The sequence below is a fragment of the Trachemys scripta genome, chromosome 14 (assembly GCF_013100865.1).
Source record: "Trachemys scripta elegans isolate TJP31775 chromosome 14, CAS_Tse_1.0, whole genome shotgun sequence".
In the NCBI taxonomy this organism is placed as follows: domain Eukaryota; kingdom Metazoa; phylum Chordata; order Testudines; family Emydidae; genus Trachemys; species Trachemys scripta.
Window position 1 is genome coordinate 5,604,358 of NC_048311.1, and position 16,775 is coordinate 5,621,132.

The 16,775-nt window shown below is 50.0% G+C and overlaps 1 protein-coding gene across 1 annotated transcript in view; it reads right to left on the reverse strand.

Moving 5' to 3' along the window:
- The window catches only part of LOC117887172 (zinc finger protein 501-like), a 1,015,593-nt gene that overhangs the window by 26,057 nt on the left and 972,761 nt on the right, over nucleotides 1-16,775 (reverse strand). The window lies entirely within an intron of this gene.

The following is a 16,775-nucleotide window of genomic DNA, read 5'->3' on the forward strand; positions in this document are numbered from 1 at the left end:
AGATGGGGGTGGTTCTGGCTGGTTTGGGGGTGAGGGGAGTTTTTTTAGCTGGGTCCCCAGCAGGGGCTGAGCCGGCATTCCTGCATTTTAAAACACCCTCGTCTCCTGCTCGGGCTAAAGCTGAGCTGCTCAGCCGCTGCAGCGTGACTGGCAGGGGGTCAGGGAGTGCACTTGGGGTGCTGGGAGGTGTTGTAATGTTACAATCTGCAGCAAAGAAAATCTCCCCCCTCCCCGCACACCCTGACCCTCCATGGCCAAGTCATCTCTGCCAGCCTCTCCCGTCCCAATGCACACACCAGCGCGCTGCAAAGGTGTGTCACTTAACACTTCTCTTTGTGTAGTACAGATAAGGGGGAGGTGCAAACCTTTCTGATTTTGGAGAAGAGCCATCAACCTGAGAAGGTGGTGACATTCTGGGCTAAAGAACCCAGACCTGGTCCCACCAAGGGCCTGAGGCGTTGTGATGCTCAGGCTTGCTATGCAATGAACCGGGAGAGGAAGGCACCTAAGAATGGATCCACAACAGCCAGCGCACCATGCAGGGGGCCATAGGTGCTGACTCCGTGGGTGCTCTGGGGCTGGAGCACCTACAGGGAAGAAATGGTGGGTGCTAAGCAACCACCAGCAGCCCCCCATCAGCTTCCTCCTTCCCCCTGATGCCTCCCGTCCATGGACAGGCTTCACTGATCAGCGCCTCCACATCCCGCCCACCACAATCAGTTGTTTCGCAGCGTGCAGGAGGCTGGGGCAGGGGGAGGAGCGAGGATGCAGTGAACTCAGTGTAGGGGGTGGAATGGGGTGGGAAGAGATGGGGCAGGGGTGGAGTGGGGGCAGGAAGAGGCAGGTCAGGTACAGCCTTGGGGGAAGGGGTGGAGTAGGGGTGGGGTCTGGGGTAGAGTCAGGAGGTTGATCACCCCCTGGCACATTGGAAAGTCAGAGCTTCTGCAAGGGTCATTTGTGATAAAGAGGCAGGAACCCGGTGGCTCCGGTGCCTCAGCTGTTCCTTGTGAGAATGAGTTCAGAGCCTCTTCACTCCACACAGTGACCAGTGGAAAAGGAGGATGCAAAGGTGATGTTCACCTTGTAACTTTTCTAGCAGTGGTTAGACCACTCAGCTGGGACCTGGGTAGGGTGACCAGATATCCCTTTCTTAAACAGGGCTGCCCAGAGGATTCCAGGGGCCTGGGGCAAAGCAATTTAGGGGGCCCCTTCCATAAAAAAAAGTTGCAATACTATAGTAACATGTATTTGGAAATGTAAAAAATAACCAGTGAAATACATTCAAAAATTAATTATGAAATACATTATTTAAAAACATTAAAAGCTTTAATTAGTATGTATACATTTACAATTACATAATGGGCTGTCACTGGGTGATGGTGATGACTGGTGCCAATGGGCAGTCGCTGCCTGGGGGTGGCGCTACTGTTGCCCAGGGCTGGGTGGGGTTATATTGGCGGCGAGTTATATTCTTTCGTGGTGCCCGGGCTCCAGGAATATTCAGGGCTGGGGGCCCTGCTCAAGACTTATCACACATCTGCCCACCTTTATGTGAATGAAGCTCCTTCTGATCTGACAGCTCAGGCATTGTCAGTTTCATCCAAAACAATTTACAAACTTGGAACCTAATCCTGTAAACTCTTAATCATTTGATCAATCCCATTGAAGACAATGGGACTATTTGCATGACTATGGACCACTTTTGTGAACTGGTAAGAGTTTCAGTAGTCTGTTCCTATAAAGAAAGTTGAATCCCCAATTGAAATGCGATGTTTGGGTACAATACCATAAAGCAGTTTAGGACACAGTTCTACTTAAAATTTGTCTTTTATTAAATCATACATATGCTGAAATGGCTCCTCACCTCACTCCCATATTCCATATAAACAGACTGCATACTACATATGTGGGGGGGGAGTGAGTAGTTAAGCATGTTGATGTTTGTATATACAAAGGGGGGTGTCAGAGGGGATGGGGAGAGTGTGGGGACCTTGGGCAGGGGGCGGGGTGGGGAGGAGTCACATGGAGGGTCATGTGGGGAGATCATGTGTCCCCCCTTGTGTCCCTCCCATGAGTGCAGTACCAACAAGAAATGATTCTACTTGCACCACTGAGAGGCTCCCAAAGATCCCCGAAGGCAGCAGAGTCAGTGAGACGGAATGTGGGGCTGGTCTTGGCAGGGAAAGGGTTAACACGGGAGGGGTTGCCCCAGGCAGGGCCAGCTCCAGGCACCAGCGAAGGAAGCAGGTGCCTGGGGTGGCCCATAGAAAGGGGCAGCACTCCGTCCGTTGTTGGGGCGGCACGTCCAAGTCTGTGGCGGCAATTCGGCGGCAGGTCCTTCTCTCCCTCTCTTCCTCTTCGAGGGGCTGGGAGCAGCTCAATCAGGTTTTTCTTTCTTTTTTTTTTTTCCTTCTTCGCCTCTTGGGGCGGCAAAAAAAATGGAGCCGGCTCTGGCCCCAGGGCTCTGCTGGGACTGAGGGACAGGGACAGGTCCCCAGGCAGGGGCAGCGCAGGCTGGAGTGGGGCAGAGCACAGGGAGCAGAGGGTGAGAGGAAGGGACCAGCCCCTGGTTCTTCATTCTCCAGGCTGGGTATGGTGCTGGGAGAGAGATGTGAAACTCCTGCCAGCCGGGGATCCAACGCCCAGGATCTAACTTAGGGTTACCATATTTCAGCAAGCAAAAAAGAGGACGGGAGGAGCCCCGCCCTAGCCCCGCCCCTGCCCCTCCCACTTCCCGCCCCTCCAGAACCCCCAACCCTCCCCCCGTTTCTTGTCCCCTGACTGCCCCCTCCTGGGACCCCTGCCCCTAACTGCCCCCCAGGACTCCACCCCCTATCTAAGCCTCCCTGCCTCTTGTCCCCTGACTGCCCCCAACCCTTATCCACACCCCCACCCCCAGACAGACCTCTGGGACTCCCACGCCCCATCCAACCACTCTCCACCCCCTGACAGCCCCCCCCGAACTCCCAACCCATCTACACCCCTCTGCTCCCTGTCCCCTGACTGCTCCGATCCCTCTCCCCAACCCTGCCCCCTGACAGCTCCCCCCTAGAACTCCCAACCCCCCACCCCCCCGCTCCTTGTCCCCTGACTGCCTCCTCCTGGGACCCCTGCTCCTAACTGCCCTCCAGAACCCCACCCCCTACCTAAGCCTCCCTGCTCCTTGTCCCCTAACTGCCCCCTCCTAAGACCCCCCCAACTGCCCCCCAGGACCCTACCCCCTACCTGTACCCTGATTGCCCAAAACTTTCTCCACTCCCCCCAAAAAGCACCCCCCGAACTCCCAACCCCCCCATCTCTTGACTGCCCCCTCCAGAACCTCCCTGCCCCTTCTCCTGCCCCCTGCCCCCTTACCCCGCTGCTCAGAACTGGGTGTTGGGCTCTGTGCGAGCCGGACACGTGGCTGCGCTCCCCTGCACAGTGCTGCTGGAGCGGGGCGCTGGGCTGCAGGGGAGGAGGAGCTGCCGGCTCAGAGTGCAGGGAGGGAGGGGGGGAGGAGGAGCTCTACAGCTGCTCCGGAGTCCAGCCCGTGACTTTCCTGCAGCCCTCCCAGCCACTCGCTCTGCTCTGCCTGGGGGGGAAATCCCGGACATTTTGAGTGATTTACAAATCCCCCCCCCCCCCGACGCTATTTTTAGCACAAAAAGGAGGACATGTCCGGGTAAATCCGGACGAATGGTAACCCTAATCTAACTCAGGAGCCCTGCAGGGAGAGGGGACAGAAATCACCCTCTGGCTGTGGGACTAGCGGGATGGACAGGGGGATTTTCTCTGCCTGGCTGCCGGATGCCCCCAGTGACTCTGCCTGGCAGCTGCAAGGCTGGGCAATGCTCTGCACGACCCAGGACCCTCTGCCCTTTGGTCTGCTAGACTAGGAAGCTCTAGTATCAAATCTTCCCCACATCCGGTACTTGGAGACAAATCAAGCCCCTCTCAGCCATCTGTGGCTAGGCTAACTACATGTAGCTCCATCCGCAAAGAGGAAGGTTTTTTGGGTCTTTCTTGACTCATCTTTGGAGCTCTTTCTGAGCCCCTCCAGTGTCTCCATGTCCTTTTTGCAGGGCAGAGCCCAGAACTGGACTCGAGAGCCAGTGCCGGTCTCACCAGAGCCATATGTAGAGGTGACATTACTGCGCTGCTCCTGCTCCCTGTTTTCCTGTGCATACAGCCCAGGTCACGCTCACCCTGTCTGCCATACATGGGAGCTCATTGCCAGCCATGGCCTCGGCATCCTTTTCAGTTTCCTCTTGCCCCCTGCAGCAGTGCTGGTGTTTCCCCGACTCTGGGCAGGGCAGTCGCCTCCTGTGATGTAGGCAGCCTTGTCTTCAACACTGCAGATTCTCTCCTTGGTCATCGCTGCCCTTCCATGTTATCATCCTTGGCACGAACACCATTGGGAGCCATTTTCACTTTGAAAGGCATTTCCCAAGCCTATCTCCTCCCTACGCCATGTACGGGCCACTTACAGTCCAGATTATAGTGTGTCTAGCACAGGGGTCCTGGGTTCCTCCAATCCTCTGCCAAGAGGAGCCCAGGCCCAGATTTCCCACAGCCCACCTGACAGCCCTTTCCCTAAGGAGAAACCCTGGTGCTGCCATCCCCGCCCTGAGCCATTCACCTCCCTTATTCTTCAGATAGATGAGGAGCAGCTTCAAAGATGTTACTGCTCAGATTCAGGGCTGAACTTCCTGGGTCAGAGGCTGCTGCCTCTATTGTGATCTGGGAGCCCAGGCTGAGCCACTGCGGCTCCCTAGAGGGGTCTGTGTCGGGAGAGACCTGCATTAACCCCCCTCTGTGCCCAGCTGAGGGGGAGGACTTTCTCCAGTGGCTGGAACCAGCCCCTGAGGCAGCCCCGGGCTCTGCTCACACCAGCTCCTGAGCTGGAGCCTTCAGGTGAGGGGAGAGACCTGGGGGAAAGGGCTGGGCAGGAAAGTGACTGCACAAACAGCCCCTATTCACCCCATCTCTGCTCCTGGGGGTCTGCGAGTCCCAGAGCTGCTACCCTCCCTGACCTCCCCAGGCTCTCCTCCCCTGAGCTCCTGTAGTAGCCAAGCCAGCTCCTGGAGAGCAAATGCCCCCACGGCCAGGTGGGTTATGAACTGCATGGACTTCTCAAGCCGAAAAGAAGGGGTATCATGGAGGGGGCAACTTGGAGCTGTGGGAAAGCAGGGCGGTGATACTATTATTAATAGTGTAGTGTGAGAAACTGCTATCTGTAGGAATTTGCTATCCGCAGCAGTTACTCATATGTAAGGGATTGTAAAAAACTGCAATCTGATGTAGTTTGCTACCAGTAGCAGCAAATTGTTACCAGTAGCAGTTACTGATACCTGAGGTTGTTCTTATTTGCTAACTTGTCCTAATTTGGTACCTCTCGCTTTTCCATCTTCTGGTACGGGGTAGCAAATTGTTACCATTAGCAGATACTGATACATAAGGTTTTCTTATTTGCTAACTTGTCTTAATTTGCTAAAACTTGAGAGTAGTGTGGGATGGAAGCATAAAGTCTTTGGCTTCCAAACAACCCTGCCTGGTGTACATATGTATCAATTACCTCTTAATAGAGGATTGTAACAAATAGAGTGAGGCTATTTAAACATCATTTATTTTGCAGCTTCATTTACTGTGCAAACAATGTAGCATCCTGACATTGATACTGCCCAAGTGACCTGTGGGTTGGATTCATTTTAGTGGGATGCAGGACATGTGGAGGACAATTTAAACTCTTAATTTCCTTAGGGTTTGCCTACCGGGGTAACTGTTACCCCTCTGCCCCTGCCTGTTCCGGGGTTTTGCCCACTGTCACCCTCTGGCAGCGCCTAATCGCTGAACTTAATGTCAGCTCCTTCCCCCCACCCTGATTTTGCCCCTCAGCCCCTTCCTAACCCTGCCTCCAGCTATTTGACTCCCCTGACTAGACAATTTCTGACCCCTGCTCAGACTCTGGCCACCCCTTTCCTCTGATTTGCCCCCTTTGCCCCTTTAAAAAACAGTCCCCAGAATCTGATGCCAATTATGGGCAGGGTGAAGGACTGAGCATGCTCAGTTCGTGTGAGCATGCACAGTACACCCTAAGTAGCACATTAAGCCAGAGAGCAGTTTTTCACACTACACATGAGGTGTATCAGCACAAACTGCTCTCGCTCCCTTTTGCTACTTTGGGTGTACTGAGCATGCTCACTCGAACTGAGCATGCCCAGTAACCTTCATTGTAGCCACTGCCCTCTCTCTGCCCTTACTTCTACTTACGCTTTGCTGCCTCCTCTTTGGGGGGGTTTAAAAGGATTAAGGGGGGCAAATCGCAGCGGGGGGCTGACAGGGTCTGAGCAGGGGGCAGAATTTTACTGGCCTGGGGGGTTCAAGCTACTGTAGCTAGCGGCAGAAGAGGGGCTGAAGGGCAAAAATCGGTGGTGGGGGGTGAGAGCTGGGGTTAAGCTGGGGGGGAGACACTGCCAGACCCCGTGCGGGTACAAAACCCCCGTTTAGGGAGGGGGAGGGGGGGAACAGTGACCCCGTGGGATGAGCCACCCACTGTGCTCACTAATCTAGGGGTGTGGGGGGGCAGAGGCTGTTTTTGTTGTTCTCACAGGGACGCTGCATGTCAGCCTCGGAGCAGGGGGCGGGTTCCTGGGGCTGGGGGTCTTAAAGGCACAGGCCTCCAATTCCTAGCCTGTCAAAGCTTAATCACCGCAGCTCCTCTCTATCCTATACAAGTGTTGCAGGGCCAGGGCCGCCCAGACGGGGGGGCCAAGTGGGGCAATTTTCCACAGGGGCCCCCACGAATATGTCGGAGGCTGCCCCCGCCTCCGTCTTCCCCCGGTGTCTCAGCGTGCCGCGTCCGGGAGTGGCACACTGCAGCGCGGTGGCTCCAACGCTGTCCGGGGCCGCTCCTGGTCACAGCACGCTGAGGCTCCAGGAGAGGGGGTAAGCGCCATGGTAAGGGGTGGGGCACCCCTCCGACCCCATCCTAACCATCACCATCACCCAGCAACAGCCCATTATGTAATTGCAAATGTATACATATCATTAAAGCTTTTAATGTTTTTAAATAATATATTTAGTGTATTTTCAAATTATTACAAATTAATTTTTGAATGTATGTCACTGGTTATTTTTTACATTTCCAAATACATGTTACTATAGTATTGCAACTTTTTTTATGGAAGGGGCCCCCAAAATTGCTTTGTCCCAGGCCCCCTGAATCCTCTGGGCGGCCCTGTACATGGCTACGTTACTGATCCAGCCAGGAGACTGAATGCGGTGAAATATTGTACAGACACTCCCTCCCTCCAACTCTGCCTCTCACATTTTGAATATGTAAAAGTGTCTTCTATCAGTTTCTATGCCTATATGAAATCACTGCAGCTCATTTCTCTTATATAACGTGCTGAGTTGCTAACTCCCTCCCAGAGTCCACATGTCTGCACCCCCTCCTGTACCCCAATCCCATGCCCCAGGACTGCTTCCTCCTGGCTAATGTGCCAAATTGATTTATTGGACAATTGAGGTGCGCTGTTTCACGTTTTTGTGTGTGAATACGTGAAAAGACTCCCACAAACCCCCATGCCCAGTGCCCTCCCACAGACCACTCCGAACCCCCCCAGATCCTCTCACTGCCCAGTGCCCCCTAGCTGTAGACCCCCCACAGCTCTCCCACAACTGCACAGTGCCCTGCCCCTCCCCACCCAGAACCCCCCCACAGATTCCCTCACTGCCCAGTGCCCCCCCACCGCCCCACTGCCACAACTGCACAGTGCCCCACCCAGACCCCTACACACTTCCCAGTGCCCCAACACACACAGATCTCCCCACCCCCCACTGCACAGCACCCCCCCAGACCCACTAGAGACCTATTCTCCCACACCCTAACCCCCAGCCACAATACCCGGCCCTGATGGGAGATGACTGTGTCTGCCAGGCTGAGCCGGCAGCGCAGCCAGAGCTTGTCCTGGGGCAGGATAACTCGGGCCCCTTGGGGGTGCAATCAGCCAGGCTGGAGCAGGAGCAGGGCCTACCCGGGCCAGGCTCCCTCAGGACCCACATGCCTGGCAGGACCCAGCTGAGGCTCCCACACTCTCCCCCTCCCCCAGCCATCCTCTGGGACTGGCTGAGACTGGCCCAGCCTCTGCACCAATCCCAGGTGGCTCTTTCCCTGGGGAGGCAGGTGGGGCCCCACAGGTCCCAGGCAGTGGCAGTGGAGACAGCTCAGAGCTGGAGCAGTGCTGGGGAGTGAGGCATATCCCTGGGACATGACTCCTGAGATCCCACCCACAGCCATTGGCCCCGTGGCCAGCAGCCCTGCCGAGCCCACATGGTGGCCCCCAGCTGCTGGGTGATGAGCCCCCTACAGCAGCGGCATAGCCAGGTTCTAACATCAGGGATTTCTTGTATTATGTATAGTGAGTGTATTATATAAAAATCAGGTAGTAGGGTTTACAATGTTCTAACAAGAGATTATGCTATTATCATTATCCAGTCAACTTGCACACCACTATTTTGAATTAGTGATAATTCACAGAGAGAGAAAGAAGAAAGCTGAATTTAGAGAATAATTATTAACCAGATTCTTGGTTATTCACTCCAGTCCATAGCACACAGCACCATAAACCCAGTAGAATCTGGCCAAGAGAATATTCACCTCAAATTGTCATCTGCTACACTCCCCCCGCCCCGGCCCATTCCCAGTCACCACTATTCAGCAGGTCCGCCCAGAGAGGGGGGGGCAAGTGGGGCAATTTGCCCCAGGCCCGGAGTATGTCGGAGACTCCCCACACTTCCGTCTTCCCCCATCCCATCCCCCAGTGTCCTGGATGTGGCATGCTGAGGCTCCGGTAGAGGGGGTAAGCGGCATGATAAGGGAGGGGCCGGACAACCCCCTGACCCCATCCCCCCACAGCCATGACCCCCATCTCCGAGCCCAGCCCCTCTGAGCCGGACACCTCCAGACCCCATCTCCCCACATCCCTGAGCCCAGCCCCTGTGAGCCGGGCGCCCCCCAACCCAGAGCCCAGCTCCCCCCGGAGCCCTGGGCAACAGCAGCACCACCCCCAGGCAGCGACAGCCCATTTGCACCAACCATCACCATCACCCAGCGAGAGCCCATTATGTAACTGCAAATGTCTACATCCCATTAAAGCATTTAATGTTTTCAAATGCTGGATTTAGTGTATTTTCAAATTATTACAAATTAATTTTTGAATGTATTTCACTGGTTATTTTTTACATTTCCAAATACATGTTACTAGAGTATTGCAACTTTTTTTATGGAAGGGGCCCCAAAAATTGCTTTGCTTTGTAATAATTTGAAAATACACTAAATACATTATTTAAAAACATTAAATGCTTTAATGGTATGTATACCAGCTGCTTAGCTGCAGCGCGCCAGGGCCGCTCCCGGACACGGCACACTGGGACGCCGGGGGATGGGGGAAGACGGATGCAGGGGGAGCCTCCGACATATTCATGGCGGCCCCTGTGGGGCCCCCGGGGCCTGGGGCAAATTGCACCACTTCCCACCCCCCCCGGGCGGCCCTGAGACATTCTCTCGCCTAGACCTAGACCAGTTTCAACAGATTTAAAATTTTTATTAAGATGATTTAAAAAAAAAAGTGAACAGAGTTTGAGCATAGAAGTTTATGGTTATCAGGGAATACTGTACAGAATTATCAATGGTGCAAAGTTTGGTTTAAAATCAGGTGGCATAAGGAATACATAATCTGCAATATCCCCGATTCGGGGTAAAAGGTTGATAGGTCAAAGTACAGGCATTGAGATATGAGGGTATGAACTTCATATAGTGGCTATGTACGGGTGTGGAGTATAATGAGTAGATATAATGATGAGGATGGATTGACCCTCATTTGGTGAGATTTAATGTTCAGGGAGTTTATGGTTCCAGTAATTCTCTACAGATTTGTCAGCAAGATCAAGGACTGCAGTGAAAAGACAGCAAGGCCTGTGTGCTGGACTTGTGTGTAGAAGCTGATTCACAAATATTCAGTGTAGTGTATTATATGGTGTCATCTTACATCCTTCCCAAGGGCAAAAAATCTTCTGAAACAATGAAGGCTTGGGCTCATAACCAGTGGCTGCAGAACTTTTGGATGCGCAAGTCCACATTTCTGCATCTGTGTGCAAAACTCACCAAAATAAAAGCTGCACTGACAATGGAAAAGAAAAAAAAATTGCACTATGGGGATCTGCAACAACCGATTCTTATTAGTCAATCAGTGGTCTCTCTCCTAAACCAAGGTGGACTGGATTTCTTTGATGTAAGTAGTCACAACATATTGTTAAAGCTCATTTTATGCTCAATGCTGTGTTAAGATCTCTGCAGTCACAGATAATAACGGTCTTCTTGGGGAATCAGGGCACAGTATCCAGTCTGCAAGACACACACACACACATACCCTGCTTGAACAAAAAATGATCTTTGAAAAAACTTGCATACAGCATTAAATGGAGGTGTGAGACACACCTATATCCCTGCTGACAAGTTTCTGGCTACTCCCTTATCCTTATCCACACCCTGCTCATCAGTTAGACCAATTCTAGTAGTGAAACTTGCATTGATATCCAAAATACTGAAGCAGACGAATTTCATTGTCAGCACCCTGAAGTAACACCAGCCATAGGTAGGAGTGACCAGCTCCTATTGTCTATCCTAAAGAAATTCCTTGAGTCATTAGTTTACCCATAAACAAATCTAGTCTCCTCTCTTCAAGCAATTTTCTCTACAAAACCATATACTGACTCTCCAGTAATATTTCTGATGCATGTGTGACGAAGTGGGGGGTTTCTTGTTTTCTGTGGAGTTTCAATGGTTTGCATGCGGAGGGGGTGGGACTCAGTTTCCCTGGGTGTTACCGGTTTAACAAGGTGAGGGGAGAGGGAATGTGTTTTGCAGAGGACCGGAGAGAGGACTTGGGGACCCAGCCGATGGCCTGGAGAATGGATACCCCGGCGACCTGGTGACGCGGAGGCCCAGCTGAGCTAATTTGTTTCCAAGATTCTATCTTTCAGGATCTGAACCAGAACAACAGGAGAGCTGGTGCCAGATGAAGAGTTATAAAATACAATGGTTATAGTGTCGCGACAAAGTCTGTGTTCAGTGTTCTGTGTTGCATGTTCTATGTCTGTCTCTAGTGGTGTCCTGTGCTAGCATTGGGTCCAGAGAAAGAGGGGATACTACACTAGACAGGGCAAATGTCTTTTTCTCTCTCTACTTCCCCCATGTCCATCCAACTTATCAATCACCACTTGTGTCCAAAAGACTTTGGTCCCCAATGCATCAGGTTTATTTTTTGTTAGGTTCTCTAATAGTCATTTTGTTGTTAATTTTTGTTATTAATACATTTGTATTGTTAGTTACATTTGCTTGTATTATTATTAATTCCACACTTTCCTCTATGCACTCTGGTTCTACTTCCCCAAGCCCTGAAGGGTAGTTCTTGGGCCCCCATAACCTGTAAGACCTTGGACCATAATTGAATGGCCCCATCTTTCAGGTCCCCAGAAACCTCTGAGAACAACTGTTAAAAACAGGGAATTCTACAACATTTTAGCAATTGAATGTTAGTTTAAGTCCAAATCAGCTTAACCTTGCATAACAACTGTGGTACTCCTACAAAATCTTATTTGTTGTGTGTGCTTAAGAAGGTCCTGACCTCAGTGACTTTTATTGTTTGATGGCTATTGCAGCATCAAACTTGGGCCTCATTTTGTTTGTCAATGTACCCAATTATTGTAATGGTAATGGTTTTGTTGTATTTCCAATTATTATAATTATAATTGTTTGCATTTGTGTTTATGTTATATCTGGTGTTTAGTCAATTGTAATAGTTTTAGTTATATTCACCTGGTTATAATTGTTTGGCTTGTTTGCAACAAATACAAAAGATTTATATGGTGACCACTCAAGAATTGTTCTTGAGAGGTCAAAAGGGGGACAATGTAGATAAATCTCTGATAATTTTCATATGACTTTACATTGTGCCTCTTCATATAACCTTGTGGTGGGTCTACCCACGTGTGACCTGTTTTCATGGGACTTTGTATCAAAGCCTCATTTAGAAACTTTGCATTGCCCTTGGTATAATATTATAGCCCCTAAGGATAGAATAAGATAGAAGAAAAATTTCTTTTTGCTAGCAGTAGAACAAGAGCTCTCCCCCCCAACTCTTAATCAATTGCCCTGTTGAATGAATGAGGTGTGGATGAGCAAGGCACGGAAGGCAGCACCTCCAGACAGCCTCAACTGTTGGAGAAGGGCTGGGAGCCAGACCCAAGGACAATAAAACGTGTCAAGTGGGCTCATTAAAGACAAGCAGACATACTGACGGCCTCGGGGATTAGAAGCAAACACCTTCTTTTGGAAACACCCTCTTTGCAGCATTGGGACAACACTCAAAAAAAAAAAAAAAAAAAGCAGCACAAAGGACCAATGGACACAGACACAGAGTTTGAATCTGGTATAGATTTGCATAAGAGGAAAGCTGCTATAAAAGTGAGGTGTCTTGCAGAGGACCCCGGGTCTCGTCTTGTCAACATGGGAGCATCGATCCGGATCGGCAGAAGCCCGGCTCCACCCCCTCCTCCATCTAACTCACTTGGCCAGTGAAGTTAAGGGGAGCAGCTAATTGGTAACAACAAGACGGAGTGTGTTTGTGTGTGTGTGTGAGTGTAAGTGTAATATATTATATGCATATGATACAGTGTTAATGAATATATGTATTACTAATAAATGTGGCGTTTTGTCTTATTCCCCCTGAAAAGATCCCGTGCAGTACTTTAAGTACAACACAGTGACCCAGGGCTGGGGCGGCAGGAGGGTACAGTGAGGGGATGGGGGGAAGAGAGAGAGAGAGAGAGACCAGGGCTGGGGGGGCAGCCAACATTTTTTTTGCTTGGGGCAGCAAAAAACCTAGAGCCAGCCCTGCCTGGCCAGTAACTTGGCATGAGCAACTTCTAGGCTGGTAACTATAACACCTATACAGAACTTGAATGAATGATTGTGTAAATGAACCTCTCTCTCTCTCTCTCTCTCTCTATATATATATATGTGTGTGTGTGTGTATAAGAAATAAGTAGTCAAAACAACGTTGTTTACTTTTATCTTTTGCTTTATCAGTATATTTACAATAAATGTGGCATCTTTGCATTATCCCTCTTAATAAGATCCTGCTGGTTTTTATTCTATTGGTATAACAGCATAGACCCAAGTTCCACTGGGGTTTCATCTATTCCAAGACTCTGAGCTACGATCATCAGCTGGGAAGCCTCACGGGTTCAAGCTTCCTGGAGTGGGTGAGATCCCTCATTTTCCCTCTCTGTTTCCTTTTCTAACTCAGGTATTAACCTTTAATAATGTCACTTTTTTTTGTTTAGGCTCTCCTTGAGTAGTTATCACTATTGGTCCATAAATAACTTTACTCTTCTGTTTGTATCTTCCACATTTATTCTGCAGCAATGCTTCTTTTTCCTAAGCGACAGACCCCTGTAGCGCCCAAAAATACTCTGGGGTTTGCTCATCAAGTGGGTTACTACCAGTACAATTGTGATGTAAGAGTGGGGATAGGGACATGCTAAATCTGGGACAAATAAGGGTGTCAGCTTGAAAGTGCTGTTTGACTCATTCAATTGGGCACAATAGCAGTACATTGATAGAATTACACAACCAGCCCCCCTCCAGAAGAGTAACCCTAATAAATGAGAGTACTCCAAAGTATTGTGCAAAGCTGGTCACAAATTGCTGAACAAATGCAGGCAGCATGTGACCATAATCACATGTTAATTGTCGATTAGTTGCTGTGGAGTAGGGAAACTGAGGCACAGACCTGAGCAACCTTTCTTTTTCAGACCAAGCTCCTTTAGCAAGGTCTATCTCTCTCTCACAGAATATTTGTTAACCTTCTACTAAGAATCTTGCTTAGAATACCTGTAGAACTGTGCACAAAGGAGTTAAGAGTTGAGCCTTAAAAATAAAGGTTTTACAGCAATACTGTTAGTAGTGAAAGAGGGGTGCTTTACAACAGCTTTATACACAAGCAGTACATTATTAGAATTATCAGGGGGAAAAAACCCAAACAAGTAACCCCAATAACTGAGCATACCCCAAGTAATGGTCAAATCTGGTAAAAGTACACAAATACTAATGGTCTTCCTGGCTAACTGCATGTTTAATCAAGAATCTTTAAAATAACTGTATAGTCATTTCTTAAATGGTTTGCATAGAATCATAGAATCATAGAATATCAGAGTTGGAAGGGACCTCAAGAGGTCATCTAGTCCAACCCCCTGCTCAAAGCAGGACCAATTCCCAGCTAAATCATCCCAGCCAGGGCTTTGTCAAGCCGGGCCTTAAAAACCTCCAAGGAAGGAGACTCCACCACCTCCCTAGGTAACGCATTCCAGTGTTTCACCACCCTCCTAGTGAAATAGTTTTTCCTGATATCCAACCTGGACCTCCCCCACTGCAACTTGAGACCATTGCTCCTTGTTCTGTCATCTGCCACCACTGAGAACAGCCGAGCTCCATCCTCTTTGGAACCCCCCTTCAGGTAGTTGAAGGCTGCTATCAAATCCCCCCTCATTCTTCTCTTCTGGAGACTAAACAATCCCAGTTCTCTTAGCCTCTCCTCATAAGTCATGTGCTCCAGCCCCCTAATCATTTTTGTTGCCCTCCGCTGGACTCTTTCCAATTTTTCCACATCCTTCTTGTAGTGTGGGGCCCAAAACTGGACACAGTATTCCAGATGAGGCCTCACCAATGTCGAATAAAGGGGAACGATCACGTTCCTCGATCTGCTGGCAATGCCCCTACTTATACAGCCCAAAATGCCGTTAGCCTTCTTGGCAACAAGAGCACACTGTTGACTCATATCCAGCTTCTCGTCCACTGTGACCCCTAGGTCCTTTTCAGCAGAACTGCTACCTAGCCATTCGGTCCCTAGTCTGTAGCAGTGCATGGGATTCTTCCGTCCTAAGTGCAGGACTCTGCACTTGTCCTTGTTGAACCTCATCAGGTTTTTTTCTGCCCAATCCTCTAATTTGTCTAGGTCCCTCTGTATCCGATCCCTACCCTCTAGTGTATCTACCACGCCTCCTAGTTTAGTGTCATCTGCAAACTTGCTGAGAGTGCAGTCCACACCATCCTCCAGATCATTAATAAAGATATTAAACAAAACCGGCCCCAGGACCGACCCTTGGGGCACTCCACTTGAAACCGGCTGCCAACTAGACATGGAGCCATTGATCACTACCCGTTGAGCCCGACGATCTAGCCAGCTTTCTATCCACCTTACAGTCCATTCATCCAGCCCATACTTCTTTAACTTGGTGGCAAGAATACTGTGGGAGACCGTATCAAAAGCTTTGCTAAAGTCAAGAAATAACACATCCACTGCTTTCCCCTCATCCACAGAGCCAGTTATCTCATCATAGAAGGCAATTAGGTTAGTCAGGCACGACTTCCCCTTCGTGAATCCATGCTGACTGTTCCTGATCACTTTCCTCTCCTCTAAATGTTTCATAATTGATTCCTTGAGGACCTGCTCCATAATTTTTCCAGGGACTGAGGTGAGGCTGACTGGCCTGTAGTTCCCCGGATCCTCCTTCTTCCCTTTTTTAAAGATGGGCACTACATTAGCCTTTTTCCAGTCATCTGGGACCTCCCCCGATCGCCATGAGTTTTCAAAAATAATGGCTAATGGCTCTGCAATCTCACCCGCCAACTCCTTTAGCACCCTCGGATGCAGCGCATCCGGCCCCATGGACTTGTGCACGTCCAGTTTTTCTAAATAGTCCCGAACCACTTCTTTCTCCACAGAGGGCTGGTCACCTTCTCCCCATGCTGTACTGCCCAGTGCAGCAATCTGGGAGCTGACCTTGTGCGTGAAGACAGAGGCAAAAAAATCATTGAGTACATTAGCTTTTTCCACATCCTCTGTCACTAGGTTGCCTCCCTCATTCAGTAAGGGGCCCACACTTTCCTTGATTTTCTTCTTGTTGCTAACATACCTGAAGAAACCTTTCTTGTTACTCTTAACATCTCTTGCTAACTGCAACTCCAAGTGTGATTTGGCCTTCCTGATTTCACTCCTGCACGCCTGAGCAATATTTTTATACTCCTCCCTGGTCATTTGTCCAATCTTCCACTTCTTATAAGCCTCTTTTTTGCATTTAAGATCAGCAAGGATTTCACTGTTTAGCCAAGCTGGTCGCCTGCCATATTTACTATTCTTTCTACACATCGGGATGGTTTGTTCCTGCAACCTCAATAAGGATTCTTTAAAATACAGCCAGCTCTCCTGGACCCCTTTGCCCTTCATGTTATTCTCCCAGGGGATCCTGCCCATCTGTTCCCTGAGGGAGTCAAAGTCTGCTTTTCTGAAGTCCAGGGTCCATATTCTGCTGCTCTCCTTTCTTCCTTGTGTCAGGATCCTGAACTCGACCATCTCATGGTCACTGCCTCCCAGGTTCCCATCCACTTTTGCTTCCCCTACTAGTTCTTCCCTGTTTGTGAGCAGCAGGTCAAGAAAAGCTTTGCCCCTAGTTGGTTCCTCCAGCACTTGCACCAGGAAATTGTCCCCTACACTTTCCAAAAATTTCCTGGATTGCCTGTGCACCGCTGTATTGCTCTCCCAGCAGATATCAGGGTGATTAAAGTCTCCCATGAGAACCAGGGCCTGTGATCTAGCAACTTCTGCTAGTTGCCAGAAGAAAGCCTCGTCCACCTCATCCCCCTGGTCTGGTGGTCTATAGCAGACTCCAACCAC